Here is an 11991-nt window from a genome sequence, read left to right as displayed (position 1 = left end):
GAGGGCACTTGAGCCCAGAAGGTTGAGGCGGCACTGAGACATGATGGCACCACTGCACTCCAGCTGGGGTAACAGAGCAAGACTCTTTTCTTTTCTTTTCTTTCCTTCCCTCCCTCCCTCCCTCCTTCCCTCCCTCCCTCCCTCCTTCCCTCCCTCCCTCCCTCCTTCCCTCCCTCCCTCCCTCCCTTCCTTTCCTTTCCTTTCTTTCCTTTCTTTCTCTTTTCTTTCTCTTTCTTTCTTTTTCTTTCTTTCCTTTCTCTCTCTCTTTTCTTTCTCTCTCTCTTTTCTTTCTCTCTTTCTTTCTCTTTCTTTTTCTTTCAAGAGAGGGGATCAGATATTGAGGATGGGGGGTTCTTGCTAAAATGACTTGGCAAGGTTCTTGATAAAACTGGATTTCGTTAGGAAGGGCACAGATGGACCTAGGAGAAGGTTCACAAGCCAAACTAAAGTTTAGTCAAGCAAATATTCTTAGCCAAAGGCATCAAAACTTGGTAAAGGTGGTGACATAATCAGATTTTGGGGAGGGGGTAACTCTCTAGGAGTGGTAGAGAGACTGAACTAGAAGGAGCAGAGGCAATGTCAAGAGTTTGGATAAAATAAGGTGATGGTCTGTACTAAGGGATGATGAGAATTAAGGCATCAACTTGGAAATGCCTTATGATATAGAATGAACTGGATTTGGTGACTCCAAAACTACAGTTGAGGAAGGGAAGGAGTCCTGGGTGACTTAAAACCCAGGAACCAGTGTCTGGTAATACTATACAGAGTCATAATAGGTCTGTGGAAAGGGGATTATCTGAGGCAGTGAGGAAGAAAAATATTAGACCTGTGGGTGTTCAGCTTGCCTCACTTAAAAGTCGGTGACATATGGCCATTTCCGGGTCCCTGTGTTATGTCTTGGAGTCTGGGGCAATGAAGACCTCTGTGCTCTTAGGCAGGCCCTTCCTCTTTTCTTTATTGTTTTGGAATTCTTCTGGACTCAATCCAGCAATAATTTCAATGGTTGGTTTATTGAATAGTTTCAACAGTTTCTGATGATTGGTTGTTAGGATGAAAATAAGGCCCTTTGATAACAACGCAGACATTACAATTGGGGACATACACCTGGGAAATAACTGTCCTATCATTTAACTGACTGTTGTCATTTGAGTTTTCTTGTCACTTCTTGTGAGATTAAGAAAATTATGTTCCAAAGAAACGATGCTGCCATATTCTTGGAGATCAGTTATACACCAATGTTGGATACTACCTATGAATTTCCAGTGGTTTGCTTTGCGAAGAGGCTTACATTTCCATCTGTGATGCATTTTGCAATGAGTGGGTTTGATGTCAATGCACTGAAAGACATCCCTCAAAAACAAAAGGACAAGAGTCATCAGCTCCACAAGAGTCATCAGCTCCCACACAAAGTAAAAAATGTGAACCTAATTTTAGCAGTGTTAATAAGGAGCAATTATCCATGAATCACTGCATCAATAATGCCTGTGTTATAATATCCTCTCCTCCTTAAGGCACAGGAGCAAGTGGTACATACTTGTCTGGGAACCAGTTTCATTAATACTGTTGTATCTGAGCAAAAATGAGTAGCAATATCTGTTACCAGTTTCATTACCTTTTGGAGTTTTGGATAACATATCTATACTGTGATGTTTATATATTTTAATGAGTTAATTTTCAGTGAAATTGTAATTCTAACTTTGCATGTGAAATCAAGTTCATACATAATAAAGCTTGCCTATAATAAAAAAGAGTTGGTGACATAGATGCAGTTGAAGCTGTTAAAGCAGATGTCAGCCAGGGAGGGTGTACAGCCCTTCACATACCTATGATATCTACTCCCACAAAAAAAGAGAAATGAAACTACAAATTTTTGCACATGATTTCAGGGGGATTTGTGGAGTTCGTATCTGTGATAAAGGATCCATGGGTCTCAGTTAGAAATTTCTGGGATGGCACAAGAAGATCCAGGGTCTTACAAATATTTAACGAGTGACAGCAAAGCTGAAAAACTTAGTCATGTGCTGCATAGTGACATTCGATTAATAACAGATTGCATATACACTGGTCCCATAGATTATAATATCATATTTTTATGGTATTTTTTCTATGTTTAGACACGCAAATACTTACCATCGTGTTACAGTTTTCTATAGTATTCACTAAAGTAATAAGCAGTACAGGTTTGTAGTCCAGGAGCAATAGGCTATACCATATAGCCCAGAGAGTAGGTTATACTATCTAGGTTTGTGTAAGTCCATTCTATGATGTTCACACAAAGACAAAATCATCCAATGATGAATTTCTCGGAATGTATCCCCATGATTATGTGATGCATGACTGTAGAGAGATGGAATAATTTGTTAAGGTAAGTTTTTGCGACAAATAAGATGAGTTATATCCATCATGCTTAACGACAGCACGTTCAATTTTTCTTTTTTGAGACAGGGTCTCTGTTACCCAGGCTGGAGTACAGTGGTGTGATCATGGTTCCCTGCAGTCTCAATCCCCCAAGCCAGGCTCAAAGGATCCTCCCACCTCAGCCTCCTGAGTAGCTAGGAATACAAGCCCAGCTAATTTTCTGTATTTTTTTTTTTTTTTTTTGTAGAGACGGGGTTTCACCATGCTCAAACTCTGGGCTCAAGCGATCTGCCCACCATGGCCTCCCAAAGTGCTGGGATTACAGGCATAAGCGACAGAGCCCTGCCAGTGCATGCAGTTTCTTACAAGTGTCAACTCTTGCCAGTTGTTATCCATCTGTCCCATGTATTCAATAGTAATACTTATGGTAGGCACTGCTTAATGAGTGACTACCATGTGAAAGCCACTCTGCCTGGCATTAGGGATGCAAAGATTAAGTCCCTCACTATGACCTCAAGGAGTTTTACAGTCCAGTTGGAGGATACTTATAAGTAAACTTAAGTAGCAATAGTGAAATATGTGTTTGAAGAGGTATGTGCAATGGGTGTTAAGTGAGAAATGGGAAAGAGCACCAAAAAGCACCTAGGATTTGTACCAAGGGGGTTTAGGGAAAACTTCTTGGAGGGAACAAATAGGCTTTGTTCTGAAGGATTAATTGGATTTAGCTTGGCAATGCTCCAATGTAATAAATAGCATAGCAATCTGTTCTGGGACACATAAGTACTTTCAGAATGGCCTGAATATAAAGGACAAGAAATAGAGAAAGGCAGTGGGTAGAAATGAGACTGGAGAGGTAAGCAGGGCTAGGACACTGGATGCGAGTCATTCCAAAGACAAGCAGGTAACACTGTGTGAGGAAGCCTGGTTTAAGACAGACAGCTGTGTGAGTTTTGGACCGCAAAGAATTGGGGACCTCATAACCAATGAAAACACATTCACATTCAATTAGAAGAAAAAAACATGGTCAGGCACAGTGGCTCACACCTGTAATCACAGTGCTTTGGGAGGCCAAGGCAGGAGGATCGCTTGGGTCCAGGAGTTCAAAATCAGCCTGGGCAACCCAGAAGACCCCTGTCTCTATAAAAAAGTAAAAAATAAAAACACTGCCTGGCATGGTGGCATGTGCCTATAGTCCTAGCTATTCAGGTGGCTGAGGTGGGAAGATTCATTGAGCCCAGGAGGTTGAGGTTATAGTGAACTAGATTATACCACTGCACCCCAGACTGGGCGATAGAGCAAGGCCCTGTCTCAAAAAGAAAATCGGGGGGTGTGGTGGTTCACATCTGTAATCCCAGTACTTTGGGAGGCCAAGGCAGGCAGATCACTTGAGGTCAGGAGTTCGAGACCAGCCTGGCCAACATGGCAAAAACCTGTCACTACTAAAAACATAAAAATTAGCCGGGTGTGGTAGTGCCCGCCTATAGTCGCAGTTACTTGGGAGGCTGAGGCAGGAGAATCGCTTGAACCCCAGAGGCAGAGGTTGCAGCGAGCCAAGATCACACCTGTGCACTCCAGCCTGGGAGACAGAGGGAGACTCTTTCTAAAAAAAAAAAAAAAAAAAAAAAAGAAAAGAAAAAAAAAGAAGAGGAAAAAAGGAAATCCCCATTATGTTAGGCAAACAAAAACAGCCAGTTGTGACTAGTGGCTAAATCAAGAAGGATCTTACAACATATCTTAAGTGGTTTGGACTTTACATCAAGAGTCAGAGAGTGCCATTACATAAACTTAAATAGTGGAGTACATAAAAGACAAACTGATGACGTTGTAAAGACTGGATTAGAAGGGGATAAAACTGCGGCCTGGGAAACTGGTTAGGTGACTAAGGCAATATGCAATACTTGAAATGATAGTGGCCTGAAACAAGATAATGGTGGTGGCTATAAAGAGGAATTTGATACATTAGAGAGATATTATAGAGCCAGAAGCAAAGGCACTCAGTAATGGAAGTGTGGGGCAAAGGAGAGAAAAAAAATCACGTAAGTCATTAGCTACAAAAAATCTTTAAAATGTATTGATTTCTCTAGGAGTGGTGGCTCACACTTGTAATCCCAGCACTTTGGGAGGCCAAGGTGGGAGAATCACTTGAGGCCAAGGTTCAAGACCAGCCTAGGCAACATAGCAAGCCCATTTACCAACAACAACACAAAAAATTTAAGAAAATAAAAAAAAAGTATTGACTTCTATTGGTTTGCCAAATGAAGTTTTAGTATTAAATCCAAAATTGAGTCAGAACAGCGAACTGAGGCAGCCATCTTCATCTTCTCCCTCTTTTTTTCAGTTTGTTTTGAAATTTAGTTTTATATACTTAAGACTTACCTTCTGGCAATTTGGAATTAAATTTCTGAGATTGCTGTAAATTATTTCCGTTCTTTGTTTCTCTTCCTCTTTCTTACTTCCCTATTTTAAATATTTTATTGTTTTAGTTGAATGCTAAAACATCTTATCAGAACTTAGTTTTTAAATTTCTCCACCCAGAGAGCCGCGGAGCCTTTAAGTATCAGAAATTTGTCTCCTTGTCAGAATCTTCTAGATTTCCAGACGTTTCCAAGCCGCTACATATAAATGTTGGAGAAAAACGTGTAATTCTCATGTGTAAGTAGGCTCTTTTTTCAGCGGATACATTTAGCATTATAGTCAATTGTCATTTCCTTGCCTTAAAAGAAGCTGTTTTCATCGTAAAGGTGTTTTTTTCACCACATAATTCAAATTTGCATAGGTACTTCATATTTTAAAAGGTGACTAACAGATATGTCACTTAAAAAAACAGTAACATTTAAACGACTGAGAAGGTAGGGGCTCTAAAAAGTGAATGCGGTGGCGAGGGTGGGAGGGGGAAGAGGCAAACAGGTGCGAAATTCCCATCCCAAACTCCCTCCTACAAAGACCGAATGGCAACTTAGTTGTGCAGGAAGGTTCCTCCTTAGGAAGGGCAGACGGCCCGATCCGGAGCCGAGTGAACAGTGGTTCTTGCCGCAACCGCAACGCAGCCTCGCTGCCGCCCAAGCGCGGACACCTGGTTCCTGGGTCCCCCGCGCGGAGCTCTGGACTCCTCGCCCCCTCTCCGAACAACTTTCTCCCTGCTTGAACTGATTCTCGCTGTTGGCAGACTGCACAGTCACAGCATCCAGCCGGAAAGGACCTGCTTCGTCGGGTCTGGAAACAACTACCGCGGCAAAGAAGGCCGTTTCGCCGTGGGAAGAACAACAACTCCAGGCTTGTCCCACGGCAGCCACTCCCTGCGCCGCAGGGCGCCTTCCCCCGCCCCGGAGGCTCTGCGCCGCGGGCGGGGCGACCCCGGGGGTCGCGCGCTCTCTGCCGGAGCGCGCCCCCTCCCAGAGCGCGCGCCCGGCGGCCTGCCGCGGCCCCGGCGCCCCCGCCCCCTCGGGCGCTCCGTAGCCGTGACGTGCACGCCGCAGTGCCGGGGACTCGGCGGGGCGCCGGCCGGCGGGCGGAGACCGACTCGGGATCTGTCCGAGCAGGAAGCCAGCCGCAGCCCGGCTGCTGTCGCCGCCCCGTCCTGGTGCCCGTCCGCGTCGTCGCCCTCTTCACTGGCCCTCATCACTTCTCACTGCGCCCTCCAGCTTCACCCGCACAGGTAGCCCTGCCGCCGCGCACCTGCCTTTGCGCCTGCACCGGTGAGTGTCCCAGAGCCCCCGCTGCCGTGCGTCGGCGCCGGGGTCTCGCGGTCCCCGGCCCGGCCTTGCTCCCGGGCCTCCTGTAGCAGCTCCGGAGCCGACGCTTCTGTTCACTGCCCGAGGACGCGGGTGGGAGAAGCAGGTGATGGGTGGGCCCTGGGCAGCGGTGGGGCCGAGGTGGTTCTCGTTTCCACCGAGAGACAGTTTCCTTTCATGGGTTCTCATCACCAAGGTCCCTTTGTGTTTCTTCCCTGGCTCCCAGGTAGAAGCAGAGCACTCAGGTGCCTAACTCGGACTTGGACACTCCGTGATAGTTTTATTTTCTCTTTTGTAAACACGCTTAAAATTCAGCGCAGGGAGAGCGTAATTTGTTCTGAGATGTGAAGATCAAAGGATACCATTAATAGTCTAATCATGTAGGAGACCAGATTGAGACTTTGTAAAGCCTTATTCTTAGTCTCTAGGTGGTCCAGTACCTTGAGTATGTCAATTTACGGATATGCTACTGAACAAGAACTTTTTTTGTTAATTTCCAAAAACTCCCGAAAACGATTAAAATGAGCAAACTCTGGGATTTTAAGTAGAACATAATTTGATGGGGTTATTACTAGAACATCCATGTTTAAAAGTATTTCCGCACAGTTTAAAAAATTCATTATATCTTTTTTTTTTTTTTTTTTGAGACGGAGCCTCACTCTGCCGCCTAGGCTGGAGTGCAGTGGCGCGATCTCTGCTCACTGCAACCTCCACCTCACGGGTTCAAGCAGTTCTCTGCCACGGCCTCCCGAGTAACTGGGATTACAAGCGCCCACCACCACGCCCGGCTAATTTTTTTTGTATTTTTAGTAGAGACGAGGTTTCACCATCTTGGCCAGGCAGGTCTTGAAATCCTGACCTCATGATCCACCCGCCTCGGCCTCCCAAAGTGTTGGGATTACAGGCGTGAGCCACTGCGCTTGGCCAAAAATTCATTACATCTTATCTGGCATAAAGTGATGTGGTGGAGGGATGCTTAAATCCTGATTTACAAGTATTAGTGAGAAATGAGGAGTACTGCCCTAACTTAATAGACTGTACGGGCTAAACAAGACTCTTTTTTTTTTTTTTTTTTTTTTTTAATGCTCTGGTGGTATAGAGGCAGTCTAAATAAAGTCAGAATTTGAGAGTTTTAAAAATTAACTTTTTTTTTTTGAGGCAGAGTCTCGCTCTGTCGGCTCACTGCAACCTCCACCTCCCGAGTTCAAGCGATTGCCCTGCCTCAGCCTCCCAAGTGGCTGGGACTGCAGGCTCACGCCACTGCTCAGCTAATTCTTGTATTTTTAGTAGGGACGGGGTTTCGCCATGTTGGCCACTGGTCTCGAACTCCTGACCTCAAGTGATCCACTTGCCTCGGCCTCCCAAAGTGCTGGGATTACAGGTGTGAACCCCCGCGCCTGGACTAAAAATTAACACGCTTAAGGTTTAGCTGAAACTTATCTTCACACCATAAAACGTGAATCTTGAACTTGGACTGGTAGTGGTCATGGTACAAAGGTTGGCGGCAAAACAGCATTTCTGTACAAATTAACTGAATTTCCTAGATGTCTTGAGTTGTGGTTTTCAAACTGGAGAATGTTTAGTGAAAAAATTACCTTTGTGCCTTTTGCCCTTAATTGTAGAAACCGCCGCAAATGTTACAAAGTGGGCTGTAGCCAGAGCTTGAAACCATGCCGCCGTTCAAAATAGCTCACCGACTTTTATATATACAGCTCATTTTGAGTATTTTACGTTACTCAGGAATTGCATCCACATTGGTAAACAGAAGTCATTTTAGTCTTATGTACATTTACCCACTACTTTTGTATTTTTTGTGTGTGACATACTGTTTATCATTCTCTCATCTTTGTAAGTTACAATTTTGTTTTCAGAAACCATTGTAAATGTCAGTAACAGAAGTATGAATGACATTTAAGGAAAGATCATGATTAAAAACTGTATAAATATATAAAACTATGTATGGTATACATGTATATTCTCGGTTAGTGCCCAGAAACATGAGCAAGAAAAATGTAATGAACAATTACAATATTTAACGTAAATTAATGCAATTAAATATTGTATTAAAAACAAAAGATCGTATATCATAACCAGTAGGGATTATCTGAAATGGATTTTTTTCCCTGTTTATGTTTACATGGTCAAGTTTTAAAATAACAGTGGCCAGGAAATCTGAGAGAGGCTGAAGGCTCTGTTCTCATCCTGTTGTGACTTTGCCTGGAGTCTGTGGTGTATCATGTAGCCCATTGTTTAGACAACCGGGCTGTATCTGGGTTCCAAAATGTAGCTTTCTTTAGAAAATTTTAAAGACTTTGACCATGTGAGGCTTGAATGGATACAAACATCCAAACATTTGAAAAAAACTAACCCATTTTAACTTTCTGTTGATAGTTGAAGCTCCATTTTTGACATGTAAAATATCACTTTTAAGAAGAATTTACTAACCTCTGTGTAGTTTTCATTTTTATATATTAAAATATCTTATCTAAAAATAAAATATTTAAAAGTGTTATAACTTAAATACATCTCAGAGTTTATTTATTCATTTTTTTTCCCTCTCAGTTGGAGTCTTGCCCTGTCACCCAGGCTGTGCAGTGGCACGATTTCGGGTCTCTGTAACCTCAGTCTCCTGGGTTCAACTGATTCTCCTGCCTCAGCCTCCTGAGTAGCTGAGATTACAGGTGCCCATCACGACACCTGGCCAATTTTTGTATTATTAGTAGAGATGGGGTTTCACCATGTTGGCCAGGTTGGTCTCAAACTCCTGAGCTCAAGTGATTTTCCTGCCTTGGCCCCCCAAAGTGCTGGGATTGCAGTCTCATAGAGTTTAGTTATGATCCCCATAATGAGATATTTCATGGTAATTTGTGAACCGGCCCTTTACTACTATCAGATTGTTGCACATTTATTAGGCATCTACCATAATTGGACAGATCACAGATTGAGGGGCTTGATCTACAAAATAATTTTCTAGGCTAATGGTCTTGTCCTTACACAGATGAGGAAGTCTAGGCTCAAAGAATTAAATGCTTGCTCCAGAAGGGCAAAGTCTGGATTCACACCTGAGTCATTTGGCCACGAAGCCCGTGTTTTTTCCACCAGAACAGTTTGCCTTGGTTTCAGTTCACTTGGTGGACTGTTTAAACCGGCAAAACTGGTATTATGTCAAAGAATGTAATTCAAGGTTTGACAACAGCATCCAGGAGTAGATGTGATAGGCCATGAATGTAGTTCTGGAACTAATTTAGAATCCTCTTTTTGTGTCTTCATTCTCAAGTTGACAGCCTTGAACAGTGATGCTGCTGCCTTCTCATTTTTCGTCTGGTTCTAGAACATTATATGTATTGTGCACGTTTAACTTTGATAGGTTTATAAGAACTAGAATTAGATTGTAATGTTCCTGGTTAGGATAGAACTGTAAAATTTTCCCCTAATGAAAAAGATAGATTATTGCCCATAAATACAGTAGCTATCCTTTAAATATTATGTAATTAATTCTCTAATCTTAAGAGGGGGACTTGTTTTTAGATTATGATTAAATTGTCACTTAGAAACTATTAGGACAAATCTTTTCTATGGTCTGTGGAATATCCCTTGAGCTGCAATAGACATAAACGACAAAAATGAGCACGTAAAGTCCATTTTTTTTTGTAGCAAACTAGGAATCATGCATTTCAGCAGTAGGATGTAGTTGGGTAAATGAGCAGAAGCAAGGTAGGAAGGCTGAGTTGGGTGGCTACCATTATGGGTTTTTTCATTATTTGCCTTGAACTATTAGGAATTTTTTATCTCAAGGATATTCATATTCAAGTATAAATACGAAACCACCACCTGATATAAATTAGTAATATTACTAATATAAATTGGTAATAGATGATCTGTGACATCCACATCAAGAACTAGAGTTAAATAAGCTTAAGTTCTCTTTTGGAGGCATTATATATATATGTGTGTGTATATATAATCTATATATTTATTAGGCATCTACCATAATTGGACAGATCACAGATTGAGGGGCTTGATCTACAAAATAATTTTCTGGGCTAATGGTCTTGTCCTAAAAGACCAAAAAGATGGATGAACATCTTTTTCAACAAATATTTACTGAGGGCCCACTGTGTTTTAGATATGTCAAGTGTGAAATGATTCCTCCCTGTCCTGGCGTATCTTTGGATTCAGGAAATGGCGTGTGTGTGTGTGTGTGTGTGTGTGTGTGTGTGTATTTTTTTTTTTTGGAGACAGGGTCTCATTCTGTCATCCAGGTTGGAGTGCAGTGGCATGATCTCGGCTTACTGCAGCCTCCATCTCGCAGGCTCAAGTGACACTCCCACCTCAGTCTCCTGAGTAGCTGGGACCACAGGTATATGTCACCATACCTGGCTACCTTTTTTGTATTTCTGGTAGAGAGGGGATTTGCCATGTTGCCCAGGCTGGTCTTGAACTCCTCAGCTCAGAAGATGTGCTGTCTCGGACTCCCAGAGTACTGGGATTACAGGCATGAGCTACCATGCCTTGCTGGCATTATATAATGTTCAGAGGAACCAGGATCTTTTGCATCTAAAATGGTTCTGATTTATTTGACAAATTTGAGTGGACTGGAATCTGTAAATATTTTGCAGTGTCTTTCTAGTTACTGTTTTCAAAAATTAGCTTATTTTTCTTATTGATTAATGTACGAATGACATAATGGTTTGAGAAATGACCATAAGTCCACCAAAAGTTTTCTCTGTGAGTACTGAAGCATAGAAAGTGAAACCTAAAGAAGAAATCTGACATCTTTAGAAATCTTGCTGGTGCTAAAGAGAGAGGAAATAATATTTTATACAGAAGGCATGTCTCAAGTGAAACCAAAACACCGAAGCACATTCCTTCAGTGTATATTCACATGGGGTAAATATCAAGCTGAGTAATGTGCACAAAGGAAACTCCTACAAAAACACAGTCATCTTTTGAGTATGTTAGGTCATTTGTTATTTTATTTGAAAATAACCTGGCTGGGGCACGGTGGCTCACACCTGTAATCCCAGCGTTTTGAGAGGGCAAGGTGGGCAGATCACCTGAGGTCAGGAGTTGAGAGCAGCCTGGGAAACATGGTGAAACCCCATCTCTACTAAAAATACAAAAATTAGCTGGGTATGGTGGTGGGTGCCTGTAATCCCAGCTACTCGGGAGGCTAAGGCACAAGAATCACTTGAACCTGGCAGGTGGAAGTTGCAGCGTGCTGAGATTGTGCCACTGCAATCCAGCCTGGGCGATTGAGTGAGACTCCGTCAAAAAAAAAAAAAAAAAAAAAAAAAGAAAGTAAGCCACTGACTAACCTTTACAAAGTAATATATTTTGTGTGGCAGAATTTTTTGATTTCTAATATATGTGGATGAACATCTTTTTCAACAGATATTTACTGAGGGCCCACTGTGTTTTAGATATGTCAAGTGTGAACTGATTCCTCCCTGTCCTGGCGTATCTTTGGATTCAGGAAATGGGAAGAGTTGCAGAGATAGGAAAAAATAAATAGAAATCATCCATTTAAAATCCAAAGACATACATGTCAAAAGCTATTAACTTATATTCATATGGCATTTTATTGCTTTAATATAATTGTATATGCATCTGGTCCTTAAAACAACTCAATGAAGTAGATTTAGTAAATTTATTCCTTTTCTATAGGTGAGGAAATGGAAACTCAAAAAATTAAAAATACTGACTGCTTGTGGTGGCTCACGCTGGTAATCCCAGCACTTTGGGAGGCTGAGGTGGGAGGATCACTTTAGCCCAGGAGTTTGAGAACAGCCTGGAGGTGAAACCCTTTCACAAAAAAATATTGTACAAAAATTAGCTGGGTGTGGTGGTGCATGCCTATAGTCCTAGCTATGTAGGAGGCTGAGGTGGGAGGGTCTCCTGA

The 11991-nt window shown here is 42.4% G+C and overlaps 1 protein-coding gene across 10 annotated transcripts in view; it reads left to right on the top strand.

The window, feature by feature from the left end:
- Positions 1–5833: 5833 nt before the first annotated feature.
- Positions 5834–11991, top strand: part of LOC105479431 (myosin VI) — a 162227-nt gene continuing 156069 nt past the window's right edge. For 6 of the 10 annotated variants that reach the window (XM_071096822.1, XM_071096824.1, XM_011737381.2 and 3 more), the window contains exon 1: positions 5834–6053. The gene's annotated coding sequence lies outside the window, so the exon portion shown is untranslated. The remainder of the gene's footprint in view (positions 6054–11991) is intronic. The other 4 variants (XM_071096825.1, XM_071096823.1, XM_071096820.1 and 1 more) reach the window with 2 other exon arrangements.

This window comes from Macaca nemestrina, chromosome 5 (genome assembly GCF_043159975.1).
Source record: "Macaca nemestrina isolate mMacNem1 chromosome 5, mMacNem.hap1, whole genome shotgun sequence".
In the NCBI taxonomy this organism is placed as follows: Eukaryota; Metazoa; Chordata; class Mammalia; order Primates; family Cercopithecidae; genus Macaca; species Macaca nemestrina.
This window is presented reverse-complemented; position numbering and strand designations above follow the sequence as displayed.